General features: G+C 36.8%; 1 long non-coding RNA gene across 1 annotated transcript; it reads left to right on the top strand.

Annotated features, from left to right (window-relative positions):
• The first annotated feature begins 448 nt into the window (after nt 1–448).
• Nucleotides 449–25,397, top strand: LOC131079063 (uncharacterized). The gene is made up of 5 exons (XR_009372365.1): nt 449–2,814; nt 3,551–3,661; nt 23,567–24,279; nt 24,378–25,048; nt 25,151–25,397. It is a non-coding gene; the product is annotated as an uncharacterized LOC131079063 (long non-coding RNA).
• The last annotated feature ends 264 nt before the right edge of the window (nt 25,398–25,661 follow it).

Below are 25,661 nucleotides of genomic sequence, written 5' to 3'. Positions count from 1 at the left end.
TGATAAGGATAAGCATATGTAAGTAAAACTCTATATCCACTCCGAGCCCATAAATTTTTTGGAGGGCTTTGGAGTTGGTTTTCCTTTTTTGTGTATATTCAGGGACATAGTTTCATATTTTGAGTCTTTAGACCCTCTGGCCTTTTCTGGAAATCTGAGGTAAAACTCTATATCCACTCCGAGCCCATAAATTTTTTGGAGGGCTTTGGAGTTGGTTTTCCTTTTCTATGTATATTCAGGGACATAGTTTCATATTTTGAGTCTTTAGACTCTTGGCCTTTTTCTGGAAATCTGAGGTTCATGGTATAAATTTTCATTTGAATCAATATATCAATCAAACTTAAAAAAAAAAACTTTCCTCGTATGTTCAGAGTGAACATGGTCATTTATTATTTTAAAAGAGGGTTTGGTGCATGAGTTGGAGAGTTGTAGTGTGGATGCACCCCCTTAGATGGAGGGGATTGACATTACACTCCTTTTTATAACCTCTCTCATGAGTTGGGAAGTGGTTATTATGCAGAGGCGTTTATCAGTCGTAGAAGGATGTAATCAATCTTTCTAAACAAAAACCTCTCTTACATGTGTTTGATGTCCTCCATGGCAGTAACGATGGACAGATAGATGGAAATGGAGCGTCCATTAGCAATTAGTATTTGCATTACAGTAAACAAGATGATCTCAACTTTTTATCCGATAGAATTTATTGTGTGGGAATTTTGGATCGAAAAATTGTCTCACGCCCGAAAACAATTTTATTCCTTATTGATTGCAGTAGCTAGCTGAAAAACCATTTTCAAATCACCGAATCGAAGGGTGAAAGATTGCCGCTAATAAATAGCAGTAAATTTCATTTAATGTTGCCAGTTGTGCTATGTACTGCTTCAGCTACAACGTCCCAGCGAGCCTGTATGTAAGTCGAACAAAGTGAACGGAAAGACCGATGGTGCTCTATTAGCAATCAAAAGGTTGCAACCATCTACACAGACTAACAAGAAATCCAAGTCTGAAATGATTACTCTAGGCAAATGCGTCACAGAAATTTGGTTCCACTTTTTGGCTACTGTGTTGCAAAAGGAGAGAAGCTTCTAGTTTACATGCACATGCCTAATGGAACCTTGGACGAAAAACTTCATGTTGTTGAGTCAGATGGTAATAGTATAGATTGGCCCAAAAGGTTAAAAATAGCAATTGCTGCAGCTAGAGGATTGGCTTGGCTTCACCATAGCTGCAACCCTAGAGTTATCCATAGCAATGTAAGTTCTAAATGTAGCCTATATTATTGAATGAATATTATGAACCGAGGATAACAGACTTTGGCTTTCTCGGTTGGTGAATCCTTTAGATACCCATCTTAGCACATTTGTCAATGGTGATTTTGGCGATTTGGGTTATGCAGCGCCAGAATACATGCGCACCTTGGTTGCCACTTTGAAGGGGGATGTCTTTAGTTTTGGGGTTGTTCTTCTAGAGTTGGTTACTAGACAGAAACCTGTTGAAGTTGAAAATGTACATGAAAGTTTCAAGGGTAATTTAGTAGATTGGATCAGTAAGCTTTCAAAACATGGTAATGCTCAGGAAACCATCGACAAAGATTTGGTTGGCAGGGAATATGATGCAGAGCCTGTACAAAAGTTCTGGAAGTGGCTACTAACTGTGTTCTTTCTCCAGACAAGGAGAGGCCTTCTATGCATGAGGTTCACCATCTGCTAAGAGCTATTGGTGAGAATTACAACTTTTCAGATCAGCATGATGATATGCCTATTGTATCAGATGCTGCTGAGTGTGATTACTCAAATGAGCTTATAGTGGCAATAGAACCAAAGTGAAATTCGGCTATAGCTATGAGTACCTCTCAGGAAAGTCTCTGGCAAATGGCAAAGATGACTCAGATTCTTAACTGTAACATTTTTGTGGGAGCTAAGCTATGGCGTGAATATAATTATAGATTGATATTCTGCTACCTCCTTCAAAAAGTCTGCTAACCAAATTAATCTTGAAGACTTATCATGTACCATCATGAAAGTGCTCTCATCTCTGCAGGAGAACATGAATAACTTCTTGAAACATGTCAGAGGATTCATTGGCAGATTAATATAACTTATATATTCTAAATTATTTCTAGCTGAATTTTGTTGGGCAATAGACCCAAGGTAAGAAAATAGTTGAGCTGATAGGCTCTTAGTATGGGCTTTTCTTGTCGGTAAATAGTCAGTATGTCGGTTATTGCTATTTCCTGGGGATCGTTTTGTTTGTCGGTCATGTTTTCTGGTGGTGTGGAAAAGGAAAGGCAAGTTGATTTAATGCCATTTAACTGAGTTGATGTCCGTGTTGGCATTTTAAAAATTTTTTTTTTGGTGAATTTGGGCGGAGATGGCGACAGTACGGTTGTTAGCAAACTTAATTCGTTTGCCTCTAGCATTGATTGTTGGTCAGAGGGTAATTTTTGTGGCCTGCGTTAAACATTCATGGGTCTGGACGCAAGAAACATTTGTAGAGAGTATCGTGCGTTGGGCGAGTTGTCCAGGGTTTTCTGTTTCAAATGCTAGAGGGTATTCAAAGCGTTCTTTGGATTTGTTGTTGGCATTAGTTAATTCGAGTGCATTCTGCAATTGGGTTTTTGATTAATCTACAGTTGGGCTTTCAACTTGCTGGCCAACTTGTCCAGGGTTTTCTGTTTCGGATGCTAGAGAGTATTCAAAGCATTCTTCGAATTTGTTGTTCGAATTAGTTAATTCGAGTGCATTCTGCAATTGGGTTTTCAATTAATCTACAGTTGGCCTTTCAACTTATCGAGGTGATCTTGGAATTTAGCAGGTATTAACTTGGGTGTTTTGTTTCATGTCATGTTTGCCTTGTGAAACTATGTGCATGTATTTGTGGAAAAACAATGTCATACTTTTTGAATTTGTGAAATTGTGAATACTTTTTGAATTCTCTCTTTCTCATGGAAGATTGTTGGGTACAATATCAGTGAAAATCTTGAAACTATTTTCTTTTTGAATCTTGAAATTCAAAGCATTCTTCGAATTTTTTCTTCGAGCAATTGTAGAGCCTTCCTGTGCTGATGCTTGGAGATGAGATGCCCAAATGTTTGCCTTGTGAAACTATGTGCAAGTATTTGTGGAAAAACAGTGTCATACTTTTTGAATCTGTGAATTTGTGAATACTTTTTGAATCCTCTCTTTCTCATGAAAGATTGTTAGGTACAATATCAGTGAAAATCTTGAAACTATTTTCTTTTGTTTTATTTCGACTAAAAATGAAACCAGTCACATTATTAAACAAAAAAATTCAAATAGACAAACTGCCTACATAATGCAGATTTGATCTTCCCTTTCTTTTAAATCTTAGATCTTCTACTATAAATAATCTACAATTTTCATTGCTGGGAGTTCAAAACTATTTTCAAACTATGTATCAATGCCTGCCATCTTTTTCTCTGGCAATTTAAAGCGTTTTTAGTGAGCCTCATTTTACTGATTTAGGCATATATTACGAACTGTTTTCCAAACTCACAGTACACATGACATGTCTGTTGTTTGGACCTGAGATTTGGTGAGACTCTGCAACCCAGGTAGATGCTCTTGTTTTTGGTATTGGACCTGGAGGTGCAGTTTCTGGTGCGGGTCGTTATCTGAGGGAAAAGAAACCTGATATTAAGGTCAGTTTTTTTACTATTATATATGAATTGGAGTTGCTGTTAGCTTGACATACTATCTTCTTTTAATTCTATGTATGGGTGGGATTCCCTCGTCAGAGTATGTCAAATATGTTACAAATTCATAGAGTATTTACAATGTCACAGATTCAAAAAGTATTGTTAATATGCTATGAACGAGATATATATATATATATATATATATATATATATACACACACACATATATATATACACATATATGTGTATATATATATATATACACATATATGTGTATATATATATATACACATATATGTGTACATACATATGTATATATATGTATATATATGTGTGTATATATATATATATATATATATATATATATATAGTGTGTTCTGTTGATCTGTGGTGTGGAGCCCATTGAGAGTAATATTTTGTGATAGATTTGGCAGCCACCACCCTGGTGCAATGAGTTAATTCATTATAGTGATCACTTTTGCTAATATTTTGTGTTTTTTGTTTTCCCTCTTTACAAGTGTATGCTTTTAACATTTTCCTTGAAGCTTCAGTGCCTTCAGAAAAAAATGCATATTCACTTAATTTTGGAGTGCTCCTTTTGCCAAAAAAGGTTATGCTTTGTTAAATGTTTTTTATTGTTGTTCAGTATCTTTTTATGCCTGCTTTGTATTGCTCCAAGCACTTGAGATGGATAAAAAGTTGTGAGAAAACAGATCAACATCAGACATAGCCCATGCAAGGAAACTATTTGTACTTAGGAAGTTGTCCCCTTAAGGATCTGGTTGGCATGCTACAAAAGTCAAATGCAAATTATCAGTGTATAATCAATAACAATCCCTGCATTTGCCTCCTTCACTTTTATAGTTCTATTTCTAATTCGACGTTAGATATAAAGCTATGGTATACGTATGTCGTCGTTGTTGTGGTTCATATCATTAAGTGCCATTAAATATCAATAAAATAATAACTTCAATATGCGATAAAACCATAAGCCCTTGGGATGCAATTAAAATAAACAAACATATTGGTTAAATTGCTCAATGTAGATCTATTGTATGGGCATTTGAAGGTTAATAACCTAACGGACATTCATTGAAAACACCCAATGACAATGAAGTTTTAATTACTCGCCAAGGTAATTAACTGGAATGAAACAAGTAGTCAAGCTACATTCCAGCTACAAATATACAACCCATTGTAATGAGAAAATAAAGATGGTTGAATTGCTCAGAGCCATTTATTCAAGTGGACAATAAACAATAGGGCATTTTACATTGACCAACCACTATCAGAGATGCAGAGATTTCAACACAAATATACAATGGAACAACATTCTGTTATTATTGAGGACCAAAAACAGGCCCTTCTCACAATTATTTGAACTCAACTATGACTATGTCTTCTCACATCTTCAGTGGTTATTAAATGATTAATGCCTATGATAATACCCAATGACAATGAAGTTTTAATTACTTGCCAAGGTAATTAACTGGAATGAAACAAGTTGTTGAGCTAGGCTCCAACTACAAATATACAACCCATTGTAATGAGAAAATAAAGATGGTTGTATTGCTCAGAGCCATTATTCAAGTGGACAATAAACAATAGGGCATTTTACATTGAGCGACCACTATCAGAGATGCATACACTTCAACACAAATATACAACGGAACAACATTATGTTATTATTGAGGACCAAAAACAAGGCTTTCTCACAGTTATTTGAACTCAACTATGATTGTGTCTTATCACATCTTCAGTGGTAATTAAATGATTAATGCCTATAATTGTGACATGGATGCCTGTCAGAGAAAACAAACAAAATGAAAGTTCAGCATGAAGATGCTGATCTAGGCAAGTATGCTTAATTTTTGTTTAAGAATTTCACCAATTGGTTGATTTCATCCATGATTCCAATAGGGCTTTCTCTCGGAACATCATTATGTTACTATTGGGGGCCAAAAACATTCTCTAGGTCTTTGCCTTTGTGTCTAAATACATCTATTTGCATCTGTATATAGATAATATATGTCTGTGTGCTTCTACATTAATATGTATGGATACTCATAGATGTTCACTTTTTTTAATGTATATATCCAATTGTTTTGTTCTGCCTTTGTATCTGTCTGAAACTGGTATCTTTTGCATACATGCATCCATCTATGTTGGCGATCCAAATTGCTTCGGCTGAACTTGTTTTCTACTGCTTTTTTGGGGTTTTTTTTACTTTTCTCCTGAAGAACATTTTGTATATTCATTTGTGTTAATTACTGACACACTTTCTATTTCACCAAACAAAAATAAACTCCATTTGTTGGCTCTACAGAAAAAATTTGCTATGTCTACCGCATCAGGCTCTGGTGCTGGCTCGGAACAGGCTCTTGTAGAAACTTCGGTGAGCTTATTTGTTCATCTGTTTTCCCATATTCATCTGATTTACAATCATATATTGTATATTTATTCTCCTCATTTTGGAAAGCGTTTCCCTCCATCAATACAAGTGAATACACAAATAGGGATACACATTGCTCAGTATGTGGCTGTCACCGTATGTATGAATCCCACTATTCCACTTTGAGGCTATGCATGGGCACACATACATTCATATATTCATCTCTATTCTTCTATGCATGCATAGATATGCATATTTCCCTTTTGTGCAAATTTACAGAATTGCGATTAAAAAAAAAAAAAAACCTTGACATACACATGCCGATGCATACACATATACATTACCTTGTATTTGTATTTAGCTTTGCTCTGCTGTCCTTGTAGGATATGCAACCACAAATACAGTTGACCTCACATGCAATCCTATCCATCAATGCTGGGGATGACGTCCCGTCTCCAATACTTCAGCTTTTGTCTTTTGAAAAATTGACAGACAGTGTGTCATGTCCCTATGCTAATTGTACATAATATGTTTGCATATATGTATTTAAATTTCTGATATTCATTTAATACTTATGTCGCTACTCAGAAAACAGTTCAAACCTTATTGTGTTAGATTAATTAGTGAATATTAATTAATATGAAATCATAAGTATTGCGTTGATCATTAACAATTATTGTTGAATTTAAATTAATATACTTAACATACCTATAATTATTAATGTAAATATTGCATAGGATGTGTAATAAATATAATATTAAATAAATGCACTGGGTATGCGTCTGAAGAGAGACACGACCAAAACAAATACAAACAAAAGGGCAGCGAACTATAAAGTAATCACGTCTCTTCTAAAAAGAGACGTGACCCTCAGTTTGACCCGCCACATACTATAAGACAAACACATCAAAGGGGGACAAGGGATCACGGAGGAATATATGGAAAGGAAATCGACTACAGCCAGGAGACCGACTGCCAGGTATGCCATCATACTCAGATTCTAAAGGATATGAAATTATTGGTACGTTAAAATCGTAGCCCTACAAATACGTCTGTAGAATGATATTTCTGTCGATGTTTAAACCAATTTCCAAACTGTATAAAATATACTCCATCACGGTGAACTTTAAGTGATTCTAACAGATCTTATAATTATGATTAAAAGACTGAAAATAAGCATCTTTTACAACTTGCACCAGTATAATAAATAAGGTAATGATAAAGTCTGAACAAAGAACACAATAACATCATATGTAATAACTTATCATTATATGGCTGCTCTTTGAGAGGAGGGGGATCTGTAGTGGGGTCGATTGCCCACCTAAATAGCCCACCTACTGTGTGAAGATGAACCAGTAGGCCAGGAGGGCAAGTGACTGCTCCTGGGTTGGATCTGGCATGATGAACCACCATTACCATCCATCGTCCTTTGGAAAGATGCAGATCATTTATAAGATAAAGTATAAATCTATTTGGGAGAATAATTAGGAGACTGAATCTATGTGATTACCCCACCCAATTCTCAATGCGTTAAAGTGAATTGAGTATGAACAATAAACTGATGTTTACTAATTCTGGAATGGCAATTGTTCAATATTATTTCTGTTTCTTGTATTTGTAATCGATGTATTTTGTGGATACTTTCGTACGACTTCCGCTGTGTTAATTAATACAAATATAGTCTTTTATGATGAATAATTAAATTCAGTTGTTCCGTAAACCTAATTCCCAATTGTATGTCCTAGTTTCTGACTTGTCTCCTTATAATTTCTGCCAGGCAAACTTATCAGTAATAGTAATCTAAGGGGACATCACAAGTGGTATCAGAGCTTACTTTCCTGCCATCCTATAGGAATTATTAAATGCATAGACGGGGTAATAAGATGGGTGATCAATTAAGTAGTGAGTTCCGAACATTCATGGAGCAGAATGAGAAAACCAATCAATTGATCTTACAAACACTCCAAAACCTAAGCAACAATAATAATAACAACGCAAGATTTACTCAAAATAATGGAAGGGACACCAACTCCCATCATTCTGAAAATAATCAAAGTAATAACAGTGCTAACCCCAGGCCCACCAAACCCAATTTTTTACCCAGTATTGAACCGGGGGAAGAAGAAGCTAATTCACCCTTGGTTGATGTGGATGAGGTACTAAGAGCCTATTCAAATTTAGATCCTGAACTCAAAGCAAATGTATCTTTCAGGGATTATCATGAAGCTAAGCTAAAATCCATTCCCCAAGTAAAGAAAAAGATTTAGTGACAAGGACCTTAGGGAGAGAATAAGCAAAATTACCATTCCCAACTTTGATGGCTCGGGAAAAATTTCAGCCAGGTCATGGGTTCAGAAACTCGACACTTACATGTCCCTCAGCCCAATGACGGAAGAGAATGCAATCAAATTTGCAGTCCTAAATCTTGCGGGGGCTGCCCATGATTGGTGGCACCATGGTCTCATAACCTTAGGCCACCAAAATATCACCTCCTATGAAGAGTTTACTCAGAAAATTATCAAAAGGTTTGATCAAAAGCACCCACAGTCCTATTTTAAAGAATTGGCTCACCTAAAACATGAGGGGACGATGGAAGAGTATGCCACCGAGTATCAAAAATTAGCAGTGATGGTACCTAAAGTTTCACAAGAAAGACTTACTTACCTCTTTGTGGATGGACTAAAAGACTCAATCCGTAGTGTGGTGAGTGCCATGGAGCCCGACAACCTAGAAGAAGCTATTTTAAAGGCAAGGAAATTTGACACCCCCTCATCAAAGGAGAAATCAAAAACCTTTCCATCAAATACTCAACCAAAATATCCGCATAAGGGGGACAAATATAAGAAAGAGTACCACCATACAAATCCGTGTCAGTATGTAAAGCACCCTGGGAGAGGGGTCACGTGTGTAATGAATATCAAAAACAACAGGAGGAGCTTAGAAGGAAATGATTATGTTTCAAATGTAAGGAACCATGGGAAAGAAAACATCAATGCAAAAACATGCAACTACATTGTTTGGAAGGAGAATTGAACGAGGAAGTAGAAGAAAGCCCAACTAAAAAGGCAAGATATGATAGTGTTGAACGGGTCACCCTTGCTACCATCTCTCGGGATTTTGAGCATAAACCCCTTAGACTGAAAGGCACGCTTAAGGGACAAAGGGTAATTGCTTTGGTTGATAGTGGGGCATCCCACAATTTTATCAGCAAGGAGCTAACAAACAGAAGAAAACTAAAAACTCAAGGATTTGAGGGATTCAATGTGGCATTAGCAAATGGGTCCATAGCCCCTTGCAACACCCATATTCCACAATTAGAGATCAAAGTGGGGGACCATACAATCAAAGGAAATTTCTATGTGGTAACACTTGATAATGATGTCATTTTAGGTACGCCATGGATTCATTCTCTAGGCAGATTTGCTATGGATCTTCCGAATATGGAAGTTTGTTTTAAGCACAAGGGTAAGGAGGTTACACTCAAGGGAATACCTAACGAAGCAGCTAAGTTGGTTAATTGTAAGAAAATGAGTAAAATTCTCAAGCATGGTCAAGGAGAATGGATTGCTAGATGTATGGTCTTGGACCATTCAGTTCCCAATGATAAGACCATCCACATTGACATTCAACCCATCCTAAGGAAACACAAAAGAGTGTTTGAAGATATTCCACCAGGCCTACCTCCTAGCCGAGGGTTTGAGCATACGATTGAGTTGGAGGAAGGGGCAAAACCGGTTATTACTACCCCCTATAGACACCCCCATAAATTCAAGGAGGAAATTGAGAAGACCATCAAAGAATTGATGGAGATGGGACACATTCGGCCCAGCTCGAGTCCATTCGTGTCATCGGTGGTCCTAGTGAAAAAGAAGGATGGAACAATGAGAATGTGTGTTGACTACCGAGCACTAAACAAAAAGACTATAAAAAATAGATACCCAATCCCAAGAATCGATGAACTATTGGATGAACTTCATGGGGCCAAATATTTCTCAAAAATTGACCTGAGGTCAGGGTATCATCAAATTAGAATGAGGAAAGAAGATGTTCCCAAAACAGCTTTCAGATGTCATTACGGCCATTTTGAATTTCTAGTTTTACCGTTTGGGCTTACCAATGCACCGGCCACATTCCAATCATGTATGAACCATATTTTCCGCAAACACCTCCGAACTTGTTTACTTGTATTCTTTGATGACCTCCTAATCTATAGCAAAACATGGGAGGAACACCTTCAACACATTGATGACATACTGAGTGTCCTCAAATCAGAATCTTTGTTTGCTAAGGCTTCTAAGTGTGAATTTGGCTTGGAAGAGATTCTTTACCTTGGACACAAAATCAACTCTCAGGGAGTCAGTGTGGATGTAGAGAAAATCAAAGCCATAAGTGAATGGCCAAAACCAAAGACCTTGACCCAGTTAAGTGGCTTTGTAGGATTGTGCAGTTATTATAGGCGGTTTGTCCAGGGGTTTTCAAAAATAGCAGCCCCCCTCACAGATTTGACTAAGAAGGGAGCTTTCATGTGGAATGATATAGCACAACAAGCCTTCGAAAAACTAAAGGAGGCAATGAGTTCATGTCCAGTCTTTGCCATTCCCGATTTTACACGACCCTTTGAACTACAATGTGATGCTTCAAGTGATGGAATAGGGGCCGTACTCATGCAAGACAAGCACCCTATAGCCTTTGAAAGTTGTAAGCTGACAGAGGGAGAAAAACATTACTCCATCTACGATAAGGAAATGTTGGCTATTATGCATGCATTTGCAAAATTTAGACAATACTTAGTGGGTGGCAAATTTAATGTAAAGACAGATCACAATAGTCTTAGATTTTTTATGAATCAAAAGGACCTTAATGAACGCCAACAAAAGTGGGTAAGCAAGATTCAGGCATATGATTTTGATATAGAATATGTGAAAGGAACAAATAATTTGGTAGTGGATGCCTTGTCCCGATGGTCTTATGTAAACACTCTCACTTGTATTGAGGGAGATTGGAAGACTCAAATCACAGCAGAATATACCAAGGATCCTTTAGCCACTGAAATAATGGAAGGGAATTTACCAAATGAGGATTACAAGGTAGTGGAGGAATTGATTCTATATAAGGAGAGGATTTTTCTTATACCTAGCTCCAAATTCAAGAATACCATTCTGAAGGAATATCATGATAACCCCATGGCTGGACATCAGGGGTACTATAAAACTTACAAACAAATAAGAGAGAAGTTTTCATGGAAAGGACTCAAAAAAGATGTTCTTAAATATGTTCAGGAATGTATGACTTGTCAGAAAAATAAAATTGAACAAACACATTTGGCAGGACTATTACAACCTCTACCCATTCCTGATCAAAAATGGTAAAGTATTTCTATGGATTTTATCACAGGCCTACCTAAGGTGCAGGGCAAAGATTGTATCTATGTTGTAGTGGATCACCTCACTAAATATGCTCACTTCTTTGCGATTTCCACTGAGTACAAAGCATACCAGGTGGCAGAAGTTTTCTTCAATGAAGTGTTTCGGTTACATGGACTACCAAAGAACATTGTCAGTGACAGGGATAGCCGTTTCCTTAGCCAGTTTTGGCAGGAATTGTTCAGATTAGCAGGCACAAACCTTACTCACAGCACCAGCTATCACCCATAGATTGATGGGCAGATAGAAATAGTAAATAAGTGGTTGGAAGGATATTTGAGAAATTATGTTACGAACCAGCAGAATGCTTGGATTAAGTGGCTACACTTGGGAGAGTATTGCTACAATACAACTCACCACATGTCTATTGGTATGAGTCCCTTTAAGGCTCTCTACGGGTATGATGCCATGACTTTTGGAGGAGTAGCCATACAAGAAAGCAAAGTGCTAGGTGCTAAAGGTTTTATGCAACGAAATATTGATATTCTGAATTCTCTCAAAGATAACTTACATCACGCGTAGAATCAGCAAAAGATGTATGCTGACCGGCATAGAGAGGAAAGAACCTTTGTGGAAGGAGACTGGGTCTTTTTAAGGCTTCAGTCTTATAGACAGTCATCATTGAAGTCTAATGGTGCGGAAAAGCTAAAACCCCGATTTTATGGACCTTACAAGGTATTGCGGAAAATAGGGGAAGTGGCCTATGAGATAGAGCTTCTAGAGAACAGTCGGATCCATAACACCTTTCATGTATCTCGACTCAAAAAGGTCTTGGGGCAGCATATTGTTCCTTGCTCAGAATTGCCACCTCTAGATGATGAGGGTAAATTGATTCTAGAACCAGAGACCATACTGAATATGAGAGAAAAGAGACTGCGGAATAAAACTATTCCGGAATTCCTAGTGAAATGGAAAGGATTGCCTGAAGAAGATGCTACTTGGGAAGGAGAGGAAATATTTAATCATCCCCAACTCAAATTGCTTGAGGGCAAGCAAATTCGGGAGGGGAGGACTGTCATGTCCCTATGCTAATTGTACATAATATGTTTGCATATATGTATTTAAATTTCTGATATTCATTTAATACTTATGTCGCTACTCAGAAAACAGTTCAAACCTTATTGTGTTAGATTAATTAGTGAATATCAATTAATATGGAAATAAGAATTGCGTTGATCATTAACAATTATTGTTGAATTTAAATTAATATACTTAACATACCTATAATTATTAATGTAAATATTGCATAGGATGTGTCTGAAGAGAGACACGACCAAAACAAATACAAACAAAAGGGCAGCGAACTATAAAGTAATCACGTCTCTTCTAAAAAGAGACGTAACCCTCAGTTTGACCCGCCACATACTATAAGACAAACACATCAAAGGGGGACAAGGGATCACAGAGGAATATATGGAAAGGAAATCGACTACAGCCAGGAGTCCGACTGCCAGGTATGCCATCATACTCAGATTCTAAAGGATATGAAATTATTGGTATGTTAAAATCGTAGCCCTACAAATACGTCTGTAGAATGATATTTTTGTCGATGTTTAAACCAATTTCCAAACTGTATAAAATATACTCCATCATGGTGAACTTTAAGCGATTCTAACAGATCTTATAATTCTGATTAAAAGACTGAAAATAAGTATCTTTTACAACTTGCACCAGTATAATAAATAAGGTAATGATAAAGTCTGAACAAAGAACACAATAACATCATATGTAATAACTTATCATTATATGGCTGCTCTTTGAGAGGAGGGGGATCTGTAGTGGGGTCGATTACCCACCTAAATAGCCCACCTACTATGTGAAGATGAACCAGTAGGCCAGGAGGGCAAGTGACCGCTCCTGGGTTTGGGTCTGGCATGATGAACCACCATTACCATCCATCGTCCTTTGGAAAGATGCAGGTCATTTATAAGATAAAGTATAAATCTGTTTGGGAGCTTAATTAGGAGACTGAATCTATGTGATTACCCCACTCAATTCTCAATGCGTTAAAGTGAATTGAGTATGAACAATAAATTGATGTTTACTAATTCTGGAATGGCAATTGTTCAATATTATTTCTATTTCTTGTATTTGTAATCGATGTATTTTGTGGATACTTTCGTACGACTTCCGCTGTGTTAATTAATACAAATATAGTCTTTTATGATGAATAATTAAATTCAGTTGTTCCGTAAACCTAATTCCCAATTGTATGTCCTAGTTTCTGACCCGTCTCCTTATAATTTCTGCCAGGCAAACTTATCAGTAATAGTAATCTAAGAAGGGGACATCACACAGTGAAGATGAGAGTGCCCGATATAGGATTGTTTTGTTTGATGACACACACATGCAATTGTCGATCCTGCCACCAAAGTATGGTGACCTATTGCATTCAGAGACATTAAAGATAGGTTTTGTACTATCGTTGACAACTTATGCTTGTAGAAATATTTGGAACTCAAGGTAGGGTGTTCTATATGTTCTCATAGTTTGTTGTTGCCTTTTAGAATGTTCCTTTGCACACTATGCTGATTCTTAAACCTATTCTTTTGCCCATTTCATAGGTTTATCATAATATTCAACCATGCTGTCAAATTTACAAATTCACCATTGTTTGGAAAACCTAGATACCTATTTAAAGAGTAGGAACAACAAATGTTAGGTAGAGACACATCTCCCACATCTAAGCGTTCCCTTAAATTTGGAATACACGTGTCTCCTGTACAACGCGAAACCTTTGATAATATCATCCCGATAAAAGCCTTGAACCCCTTTCAAAATAAATGGTCAATAAAAGGCTGTGTCACAAACATAAATGGTCAATAAAAGGCTGTGTCACAAACAAGAGGAAGATGCATCACTATAGTACACCAAAATCGTGTGGGCAAGTATTTAGCTTTGACATGATAGATGCTGAAGGTACCAAAATAAGAATAACTTGCTTTGGCGATATAGCAGAGATGCATTATCATAGGGTTGAAGCAGGAGCATATTATTGTCTGTCAAAAGGTACCGTTAGGGAAGCCAAGACAAAATGGAATAAACTTCACAATCATCTTGAAATTACTTTGGACCACAATTCAATATTGAAGTGTTGTGATGCAACTGTTGATGGTGAAGGAAATGCTTCACGATTCACACCAATCAATGACATTATATATTGCAGCAACAACACTTTAGTTGATGTTATTGGTGTTGTGGTTCATGTTGGAGAGTCGTCGATAATTTGCAGAAAAGATGGAACCACAATAAAAAAGAGGATTGTGAAAATAAATGACATGTCAACTTTTAGTATCGATATTAACTTATGGGGGGCAACATGGGAAGGGTTAGGTGAAGATTTGAAGAATATGCATGCAACCCAAACAGTTGTGGTCCTTGCGGTCAGTAATGCTCGTGTTGGTTATTTCAATGGAAAGGTGATCAACACAACCACGACAACCACTTTGAATATAAACTCTTCTACCCCAGAAGCAGATGCCCTTATGTCGAGAGGAAACATTCCAGTTGACCTTTTGCCACTGTCTTGAGTTGTTGGGCAGCTTAACTCACCATATAGCAGGATGACAATCGCGTCTGTTTTAGAACGTATGAGTGTTCTCTCCGAAATAGTTGAAAATACTATTAGGGCTGTTGTGAGAATCATAAAAACTGATTCTTTTTGCTATCCAGCCTGCCCTTTGCAATTTAATGGCAAAGAGTGTAAAAAAAAATGCATCCAACAAAATGATAATGTGTGGTTTTGTTCTAGATGACAAAATCATGTGCCAAAATGCAATTACAAATACTTATTGCAAATCATGCTTCAAGACCATACAGGCTCTCTTTGGGCTATTGCCTTTGATGAAGTTGGCACAAATCTGCTGAACATATTTGCAAAGGACCTTTACATGTTGCAGTATGATTTGACTACAGACAGAACCCCTCAATCTATTATCAAGGATGTAGTCTTATCCTCCTTCGTTTTCACACTCTCTATTACAACATACATGTACAATTCACAGACAAGGCTCAAAGCGACAATCACCAAAGCAATGACTGTTGATTTCCAGGCTAAATGTGCTCTTCTGCTTGCAGACATTGCTCAGATGAGTGCAACTGCATAAATCCAGACAAATTAGATAGTCATGCTTCTCATAGGTCTTTTGATCTTCGATGTATTGATAGCTGGCCAGTGGTTCCCCTTCCTTTAACAAACAGAACTAAATAGTCGAACATGGTTTATATCGACACTATGCAAACTTGCATCTTTCTTGGTTCTGCAAAACTTTGGGATTTTGTATTTCCTTTTGTTCTACTCCAGATTTTATTTATGGAGACATCAACACAATACCATAGATTTTATTTATGGAGACATCACAAAATTAAATCATGAAACAAACCTATCAAAAAGTTATATCCATGCTTACATGCAGCGCCCTTCTGAATTAAATGCAACAACTCTCCTGCAATCTACACAAGACTTTTCATATGTTCCACAACATAAAAAAACAAAATGGCAACTTAGAGAGAAAAAAGCTATTGTAAGTGTATATCCGCACTTTCCAGACCCTCCCATTGAAGATAGTGACGAGTTTGAGATTTTATGTTGGTCTGAATTGTTACTGTACAAATCGTTCTGTGACATACCAGCAGAAATAGGGACTTCTAAAGATCAAGTTATATCCAATTGGAAAGACTTCAGTTCAAACGGCTACATTCGGTTGTACGATGACCAAGTCATGCATGTCCTTCCACCTCAGGATGTAGATGATAGTGACACTAATGATTGTCAGCATCAAGAAGAATCAAATCTATATGAGTGGGAATTCCTGTCACAGATGGGAGCCACAAATCAGTTTGCCAAAAATGAGTTGCAAATGTTAGGGCAATGTGACTATGATATTAGCTACTCGTGGCCCACCAATATTGCAAATGAGAATTTAGAGTCTATTGCTGCCCATTTCATATCTGCAAGTAAATCGCAATTTCACGTACCTGCGATCCAAGTCCCATCTATAGAGAATGAGAAATTCCATCTCTCCTCTCAACAAAAACTTGCACTTGACATAATTCTACAACATCATTCTAAACAAGCTGGAACAATACCTCTCTGAATGATTGTTCAAGGAACAATAGGCACTGGGAAATCATTCTTAATAGATTGCATCAGACAAAAGTTGAATGTCTCTGCAGGCATTAAGGCAAATCCATTGCTGGTTCTTGCTCCTACAGGTGTTGCTGCATATAATATTCAAGGAACAACTCTTCATGCAGGCCTTTGAATCCCTATTAAAGAAATGCATCCTTTGACAGGACAAGTGTTGAATTTTCTTACAATACTAGGAACACAAGAAGATGACCATGCACAGTAAATATAGGGTGTGCTTGATTAACCACGGGCAATGATTCACATTATTGTTGCCCTCCCAACCATAGACGATATACTGTTATCATCTCCCCCGAGCACGTAAATTATATCTCCAATATATATATATCAAATATGAATAGCAAGATGATGTTACAATGACACAAAGACCAATGTGGATTGCTTCAATCCTTGAAGCTTATAGATGGATCCAGTCACTTTAGAGTGAAGGAGATGCAAACTGAACTGCTGTAGGATGTACCACCAATGCTTTCCTGAGTTGCTTGCATACAACACGATAGTGCATAGTGCTAAAGAATTCACAATGTTTTGAAGAATGACAGTGCATACAACAGGATAGTGTTGTAGATGATAGTTTGATCTGCAAGTATGTCATATGTACTTCAATCTGCTACAATATGTAGCGCACTGCTCACACATTCCAGATTGTAGTCTATATAATTTGATCTATTCACATTTATGATGGGGAACAATATCCATGATGCTGAAGATTATATCGATATGCTTATGTGTCTTGTTGTAGTGAAGACCTGATCTGTATATATGTCTTTTGATCTGTGTATATGTGGCTTCGATCTAATATTTGTGAGAGGAAAGGCACACTATTTGTATCCATTCGTGGGATACATCAAATGACATGTCTTTTTGACAATGTCGGCTGTGATCCTTCATCGTGACCTTTCCAAGGGGTGGCAGGTTTATGAAATAATTGTTTTGTATTAACCACTTAATGCAATTTGTTAACCAATAATAAATAGTTAGGAACAAATTCGTATAACATAAATACGATTCCTTTTAATAGGCAAGATAACTTATAAATCGTTATATATAAATGTGTAAGGCTAAAGGCCATTCACACATTTGTAATTTGCTATGTCGGCCTCAAGGATCCGACTGTAGCTATTATTTCAACACTCCCTCTTAGCTAGGAAGGAATCCTTCTTGAAAAATGAGTCACATTTCCTCATCGTGATGACTATACTCATGTGAGTAATGGAAGCTAATCACCTCATCATGATGTTTTACCACAATGGCTACACCCATATGTGGAAGGGAAAGATTTCACCTCTCTGTGATATCAACCATCATGGCTTCTCCATGGATGGTGTAAGAATAGATATCACCTCACCGTGATATCAACCATCATGGCTTATCCATAGATATCACCTCATGTGATATTCACCATTATGGCTTAAATAAAGATACTCCTCACGTAATATCCACCATTATGGCTTATCCATAGATATTACTACATGGCATGTCCACGGATTTCACGTCACATGAAATCCACCATGAATATATCTTTATGTAATATCCACCATTATGGCTTGTCCACAAATATCACGTCTCATGATATCCACCATTATTACATATTCAAGGATATTACTTCATGGCATGTCCACGGATATTATGTCACATAATATCCACCATGAATATCTCTTTATGTAACATCCACCATCATGGCTTATCCACGGATATTGCATCTCATGATATCCACCATTATGGTATATCCGTAGATATTACTTCTAGAGATATAAACCACTATGACATATCCATAGATATCAAGTCCCATGATATCCATCATAATGGTATGATCAATCAATATCGTAAGATCGTCACCTTACGATAATGATCAGATGTACAAGTGTTCACTATTGAGAGATCATCACCTCACAATAATGTTCATAGGGGCTCATCAAGAATTGAACCAATGTTGTCATGGAGTCACACACATGACACTAATCATGAACCATATCAGATTAATAAGATTGCATAATAAGAATTTACACTTTAAACATCTTAGAGAATACATTAGTACTATTTAAAACAAATCAATGTTGTTGAGACTCAATCTTAGCTAGGGCTACATTTTCTACCATACCAAGCTTACCTCGAAAGTACACAAACTTTATTCTGGAGAGAGGCTTGGTGAGAATGTCTGTCGTTTGCTCATCAGTACTAATGTATCTTAATTGAATAACATTCCTTTCCACCACGTCTCTAACATAGTGATACTTGATCTTCACATGCTTCGTTCTATCATGAAACACAAGATTGACATAAGGCTTTCACACAACTTGAATAACTGTAGGCTTCAATGATTGTACAAACAATCCTGCAAGGAGCTTCTGAAGTCACATTGATTCACGAGCTGCCACACATGCTGCAACCCAATGAATCTATCTTGGTTCACACATGATTTGACTGAGAGTACTCACTGCAAAGCAGATATATGGTCTGGTTGCTGACCAAATACATCAATGATCTAATCAACTGACAATACATAGAGGAATCTATTAGATCTGAAATGGATGTTGACTCACTCAACTTATCCAGAATTATATCCATCAGCGTAGACATGGACTTACAGTCCATCATGCCAAATCTCTTCAGGATGTCTATAGTGTACTTCCTCTGACTCAAGAAGGTCTCATGCGGTCTTCTGCCAAACTTTCAGTCCAGGAAGTAGTATATAAGGCCAAGATCCTTCATCTCAAATTCAGAGGCTAACTCCCTCTGGCACTGAATGATGAGCTTCTCTGCCAGAGTGAGAAATAAGTCATCAACATAAAGGACCAAAATCAATGTCTCACCATCAACAACCTTTATATGAAGGTTGGAGTTTGCATCACTTTTGGTGAATCCCAAGTTCACCAAATATCCATCTATCCAGGAATATCACGACCTAGGTGACATCAAAAAACCTTCCAGCCTACACACATGAGACTCCATCCATGAATCATAGAGTCCTCTGACTTCTGATCACTAGAGAAACCATCTCGACATGGTCCACTCCCTGTTAACAAATATGACCAAGATCCTTGAAAGTCAATTGAAGAAGAACCTCTAGCTATTCCCTCTATCACAGAAGCATACCCTTAGAAGCCCACTCCCTCTTACTAGGAGAGCCCTCTTGTCTTGACTTTGCTTTGTAATCCTCGATGCTGCCATTACCTGTACAAATGCCTCAGCAACATTCCTAATGTATTGTTCTTCTTTTTCTAAAAAACCCATCCCCGAAGGCCAAAGAAAAGAACAAGAGTGAATTTTATAGTACATATAGGAATACTGATAAGAGGCTGACTACGACAAACAAATACAAGTAATACTCAAGAGATAATAACCAAGAAAAAATACTTATCTCATTATCCAAGCTCCATCTGGCTTTGGATAAACTTGCAACCCTTGCAAGTAGTATAACAACAGTCAAGCCTTAATTACTAAGGTCTTCAAGTGTCCCCTGCAATCACACATGCAATTGCACATACACTTGTAATAATCTGCTGTTAAACATAGCTCAAAAATTGATAATGATAAATTAGATGTCTTAAATTGTATGTAATCATAGCTAAGGGCTTCAGGACTCAACCTTACGCATGGGTAGTTCTAGTCTCATGAACAGGAAGGCAACCATTAGTCCAATACATACAATAGACAAAAAATATGAGCATAAGCAATGCACCATATACTATCAAATAAATGTGGTAGTAGGGAGAAGACTTCTCTGATCAGTTTAGTCCTTTCATCCAATGAAGGCCTTGATCTCATATCTTAGTTGCCATAGACAGATACAAATCTGCAGAGTTTCCAAGGCTGAAGATAGAAATGTCACTTCTATGAAGAGAATCATCAAAGTCTAGCTGGAAGGAAGTGGCCCCAACTTCCTTCTCATTATTCTTGGCATTGTCCTCAATTATAACCTGTGACCAAGAATCTCTCTCTACTCAATCTAAAAATGATCTCTATCCCCTGTCATATCTTTTCACTTTTAAGCTCAAGTTCCTCCTCAAGATAGAGTGGATGCACTAACTGTGGCAATGGCTCTTCAGGAACCTGCTCTGATACCAAGTTGAATTTTCTTACAATACTAGGAACACAAGAAGATGACTATGCACAGTAAACATAGGGTGTGCTGGATTAACCACGGGCAATGATTCACATTATTGTTGCCCTCCCAACCATAGACGATATACTGTTATCATCTCCCCCGAGCACGCAAATTATATCTACAATATATATATATATATATATATATATATCAAATATGAATAGCAAGATGATGTTACAATGACACAAAGACCAATGTGAATTGCTTCAATCCTTGAAGCTTATAGATGGATCCAGTCACTTTAGACTGAAGGAGATGCAAACTGAATTGCTATAGGATGTACCACCAATGCTTTCCTGAGTTGCTTGCATACAACACGATAGTGCATAGTGCTGAAGAATTCACAATGTTTTGAAGAATGACAGTGCATACAACACGATAGCGTTGTAGATGATAGTTTGATCTGCAAGTATGTCATATGTACTTCAATCTGCTACAATATGTTCCACACTACTCACACATTCCAGATTGCAGTCTATATAATTCGATCTATTCACATTTATGATGGGGAACAATATCTACAATACTGAAGATAATATCGATATGCTTATGTGTCTTGTTGTAGTGAAGACCTGATCTGCATATATGTCTTTTGATCTGTGTATATGTGGCTTTAATCTAATATTTATGAGAGGAAAGGCGCACTATTTGTATCCATTTGTGGGATACATCAAATGACATGTCTTCTTGACAATGTCGGCTGTGATTCTTCATCATGACCTTTCCAAGGGGTGGCGGGTTTATGAAATAATTGTTTTGTACTAACCACTTAATGCAATTTGTTAACCAATAACAAATAGTTAGGAACAAATTCGTATAACATAAATATGATTCCTTTTAATAGGCAAGATAACTTATAAATCGTTATATATAAATGTGTAAGGCCAAAGGCCATTCACACATTTGTAATTTTCTATGTCGGCCTGAAGGATCCGACCGTAGCTATTATTTCAACAAGAAGCATTATTCACATTCCAAGAGCATTTCAGGCATGTTAAATATATTCTAATAGATGAAATGAGCTTCTTAGGCCCAAAATTACTATTGAAGATTGACAGCCGGCTACGCCAAGCATTCCCTGATAAACAACATGAAAGCTTTGGTGGTCTCTCCATAATCCTCGTAGGTGATCTTGGACAGCTCCCTTTCGTAATGGATAAACCAGTTTATGCTTCACACTCTACAACACTGAGTTTATGGCATTCGTTTAAAACAGTTGTAACATTGCATACTGTTTTCCACCAACAAGGTGCCTCTATTAAACAACAACAGTTCAGAAGTCTGCTCCAGAACATAAGAGATGCACAACCTAGCAAACATGACTGGCAGTTCTTAATGAACCAAACAAATACAAATCTCACTCTTCAACAAAAAATGGAATTCAACTCATCAATCCATTTGTTTGCAACAAATGAATCAACAAGATTGCACAACAAAAGAATGTTGAAAGAATTAAATTTGCCCATTGCTCTAAGTCTTGTACATATTGCGCAACAAACTAATACTGATTATGATAACGATGAACAACTTCCATTAGAGCTACTATTATGTGTCAATCAACAAGTGATGTTGTTAGCTAACTTGTGGACTGAAGTTGGCCTCGTAAATGGCTCCATTGGCCCTGTTAAAAATTTTATCTATGAAAACAATACTAGACCACCAGACTTGCCAAGATTTGTTATTGTGCAGTTCCAAAATTATAAAGGCCCTCCATGGGATACATTGCATCCAAATGACATACCCATTACTCCAATCATCCGAGGCAGGCGTACACAAATTCCATTGACAATGGCTTGGGCCATAACTATTCACAAATCTTAAGGACTTACATTGGATAAAGCTACAATAGACATAGGCAATAGTGAAAAGCAATGGCTAACATTTACCACTATCTCAAGGGTCAAAACAATTGATGGTATATGCATTTATCTGCCTTTCTCTTTTGAAAGGTATGCAAAAATGCAAAAAAGTGCTTTTACCACCATAAGAAAGAAAGAAGAAGCTCGCTTGCAACAACTCTCTGCCCAGACATCTATGTCACCACATTACAATCTATAACTATGACATGCTTGCTGAGTTATTTTCCGCTTCGAGCCGTTCACCATCACACGATTGCCATTCAACAACAACCATTCTTGCTTCTCCACTGCTATTACACAGGTAAATACATTCAAATACTAATATATCTCAATTCACACTTCACAGTTTTTTCTTTTTTGAATATACTGTTTCAATCATTTTTTAGTTTCACAGAGTTACTTATTCCTACTCCACTATCTTTCAAGCACTTGGCAGGTTGCCTTGCCCACATTCCAGTTATGGATTCTACCCAGTGGACTTCCATTGTAGAGGTAAACTATATCACATTTCTTATAACTGACATTAAACGCTTCCAATTTTATCTTTCCATTCTTAATTTCCTCAATTCTTTATACAATGTATGTTCTTGCCTGTCTCCATCGGTTTTATTCAGTCAACTTGTTTGCTTCTATGGTATAGTTTGATCTTCACTGTTTTTTATACTCCAATGTTTGGGTTCTTTCGGTTAACTCATTTACATGCTCTGTAAGTTAATTAATAATGTTTCCATATTGCACGTCCTTAAATTTTTTGCTAGCATTTATTGTTCACTCAAATTCACTTCTTTGACAAGGCTGCTTCCCACTCATAGCTACTTATTCAGTTACATACATTCCTAAAAAAAAATGTAAGCATCTCCATCACTTTGCTGCCTTCTCTACTTTATTGCATTCCCCTGATTACATACTTATTTTTCCATGCACATTTCGCTTTCCCATCGCCACCACTGATTACTTCTTTTTTCCCCTCTCTGCAGGTTCCCGCTTCTCCAACTTCACCAGTTCACACAACTCGAAAACATTATTGTAGCCACATTGAATTCCTCGATGTTGATCCTCCACAGTGATGTCAAGACAACATCTCTGGCAGTTCATTCCTCTCCACATATTTGACCACCACACCGCCAATTTCAACAAAATTTCAAGCACCTACACTGTAAGTACTTCATTCTTGAAAGAAACAAAAGACTGAAATCTGCCTTCTTTTTCTTTATTTCATTCCAAACAAGCCCTAACTATGTCTACCTTTTCATTCTTCAATACCTTTACCAAGTTACCAGACAAGATTAAAAACGACCAAAAATTCTAGACAGATCTTTCCTGCTATTTTGTTCACAAAAAACAACTACTATATTTCACTAATCTGACGGATATTTACTACCTCTAAGCTTGTTGATTGAAAAAAACCTGTTACAACCATAAAAAAATCTGTCAACAATTATACACATACATTACATGCACATTGTAGAGACATAAATTTTCGAGTTAACTTTGCATTTTTAGAATTTTGTGACATTTTTCATTCCGTTACTTCTTTGAGTTGATTATTACTAAACAAATTTAAAACGTATTCATTATGTTTGCCAAATCAATCACCTCTCTGAGTGGGTAAAAAAACTTCTCACCTATCATAATGGTCCTCTGCTCGCTGCAACTCCCATTCATGCTCATCTACTCAAAACAAGTCACTGTAAGTAATCCATCGCCAATAATTTTAAGTTCAGTTTGCTTCTTAAATGCTTTTTATTTGTTACACTTCTGCTTATTACTTGTAAAACAAATTACTAGTGTAGGGTTATCTACGTTGTGCCTGTTCCAACCTGCAGATTATTCAAAACAATACGTAACATACCTTTTGGAAATCTCAACCATCTTCCTTGTTATTGTATGTTACCACAGGTCATTACTACTCACTATTTATTCACATGTTACTGCAGTTATGCTTAGAATGCCTAAATTTATTTTGTTTTTAATTGATGTTGTTGCAGCCCTTAATATTTTGTCAGTATTCCTTCTTTAAGGATTCTCTCCAAGCTGCTTCAACTTCATTCCAGGTTAAAGTTTGTTCTTCTTGTAATATAAATTGATGAATGCCTGCAATATCCACCCATATTTTCCTCTCCACCTGGCTTTCAAAAACCATGTGCTTATCTGCAAACATGTCTCTCACTGTAGAAGTTCCTCATTCGCTACAAATTATTTGTACCTGATATGCCTCATTGCCAACCAATGGGTAACAGACAAAGTATCCAACTGTCATATGCCTTTTTATTATCAAATTACATACCAGGTTAAAAACGATTTGTCCATTTCTTTGATTCCTAAATACTTTACATCTCTCTTAGGTTCCTATGCCATTTTCAAGTTCTTGCAGCTAAGCGTTTCCAATGAAATCTTCAAATAAACATTTCTTTCAACCAGACGACTTCCCACCTTTTCAGACACACCCATGTTCACAGGTACTATGCTACTTTATGATTCCCTCCATCCCTTCAGCTGTTACCAAATTTCCCTCCTTCCCGCATTCTGTCTAATTCCTCACTTCTACTTCTTATTTGCAGATACACAGCTTCAACAAAAACACATGGTGGAGCTCATTAAAACAAATGAATTTTCATTCTAAGTTTCTGCAATTTTCGTCATATTTTACATATGTTGTACAATCTCGCCATAATAATCATTCCATCGCTTCCCATTCTGCCATGCATTTCTTTCTACTTGAACTAATTAACATTCTGGAACATTACCTGCCTAAAACGTGCAACTGCTAGTTGTATTCAGTTCTGTTTTATATTTTATCATATATGATTGCAAAATTTCTGCTCTACATCTGTTTATAAAAACAAAAAGCTTGTTTGTAAATTGCAACTGATTCGTCAGCTAACAACTTGTATTCATGATAAACAAATTTACCTAAAAGCTGTAGTAGATTTGAAAAGTAGTGTTCAAAATGACTAATACGATGTAAGAATTTTCTAATGTCCCAAACCTTTTTTGTAATTGATTGTAAACATACATTGATTTATCAAATAGGAAAAAAACACAAAATGATATATTATTTATAGATTTATC

Source organism: Cryptomeria japonica, chromosome 4 (assembly GCF_030272615.1).
Source record: "Cryptomeria japonica chromosome 4, Sugi_1.0, whole genome shotgun sequence".
NCBI classification, from domain to species: Eukaryota; Viridiplantae; Streptophyta; class Pinopsida; order Cupressales; family Cupressaceae; genus Cryptomeria; species Cryptomeria japonica.
The sequence above is the reverse complement of the archived record's forward strand: the minus strand, read 5'-3'. Positions and strand labels throughout refer to the sequence as shown.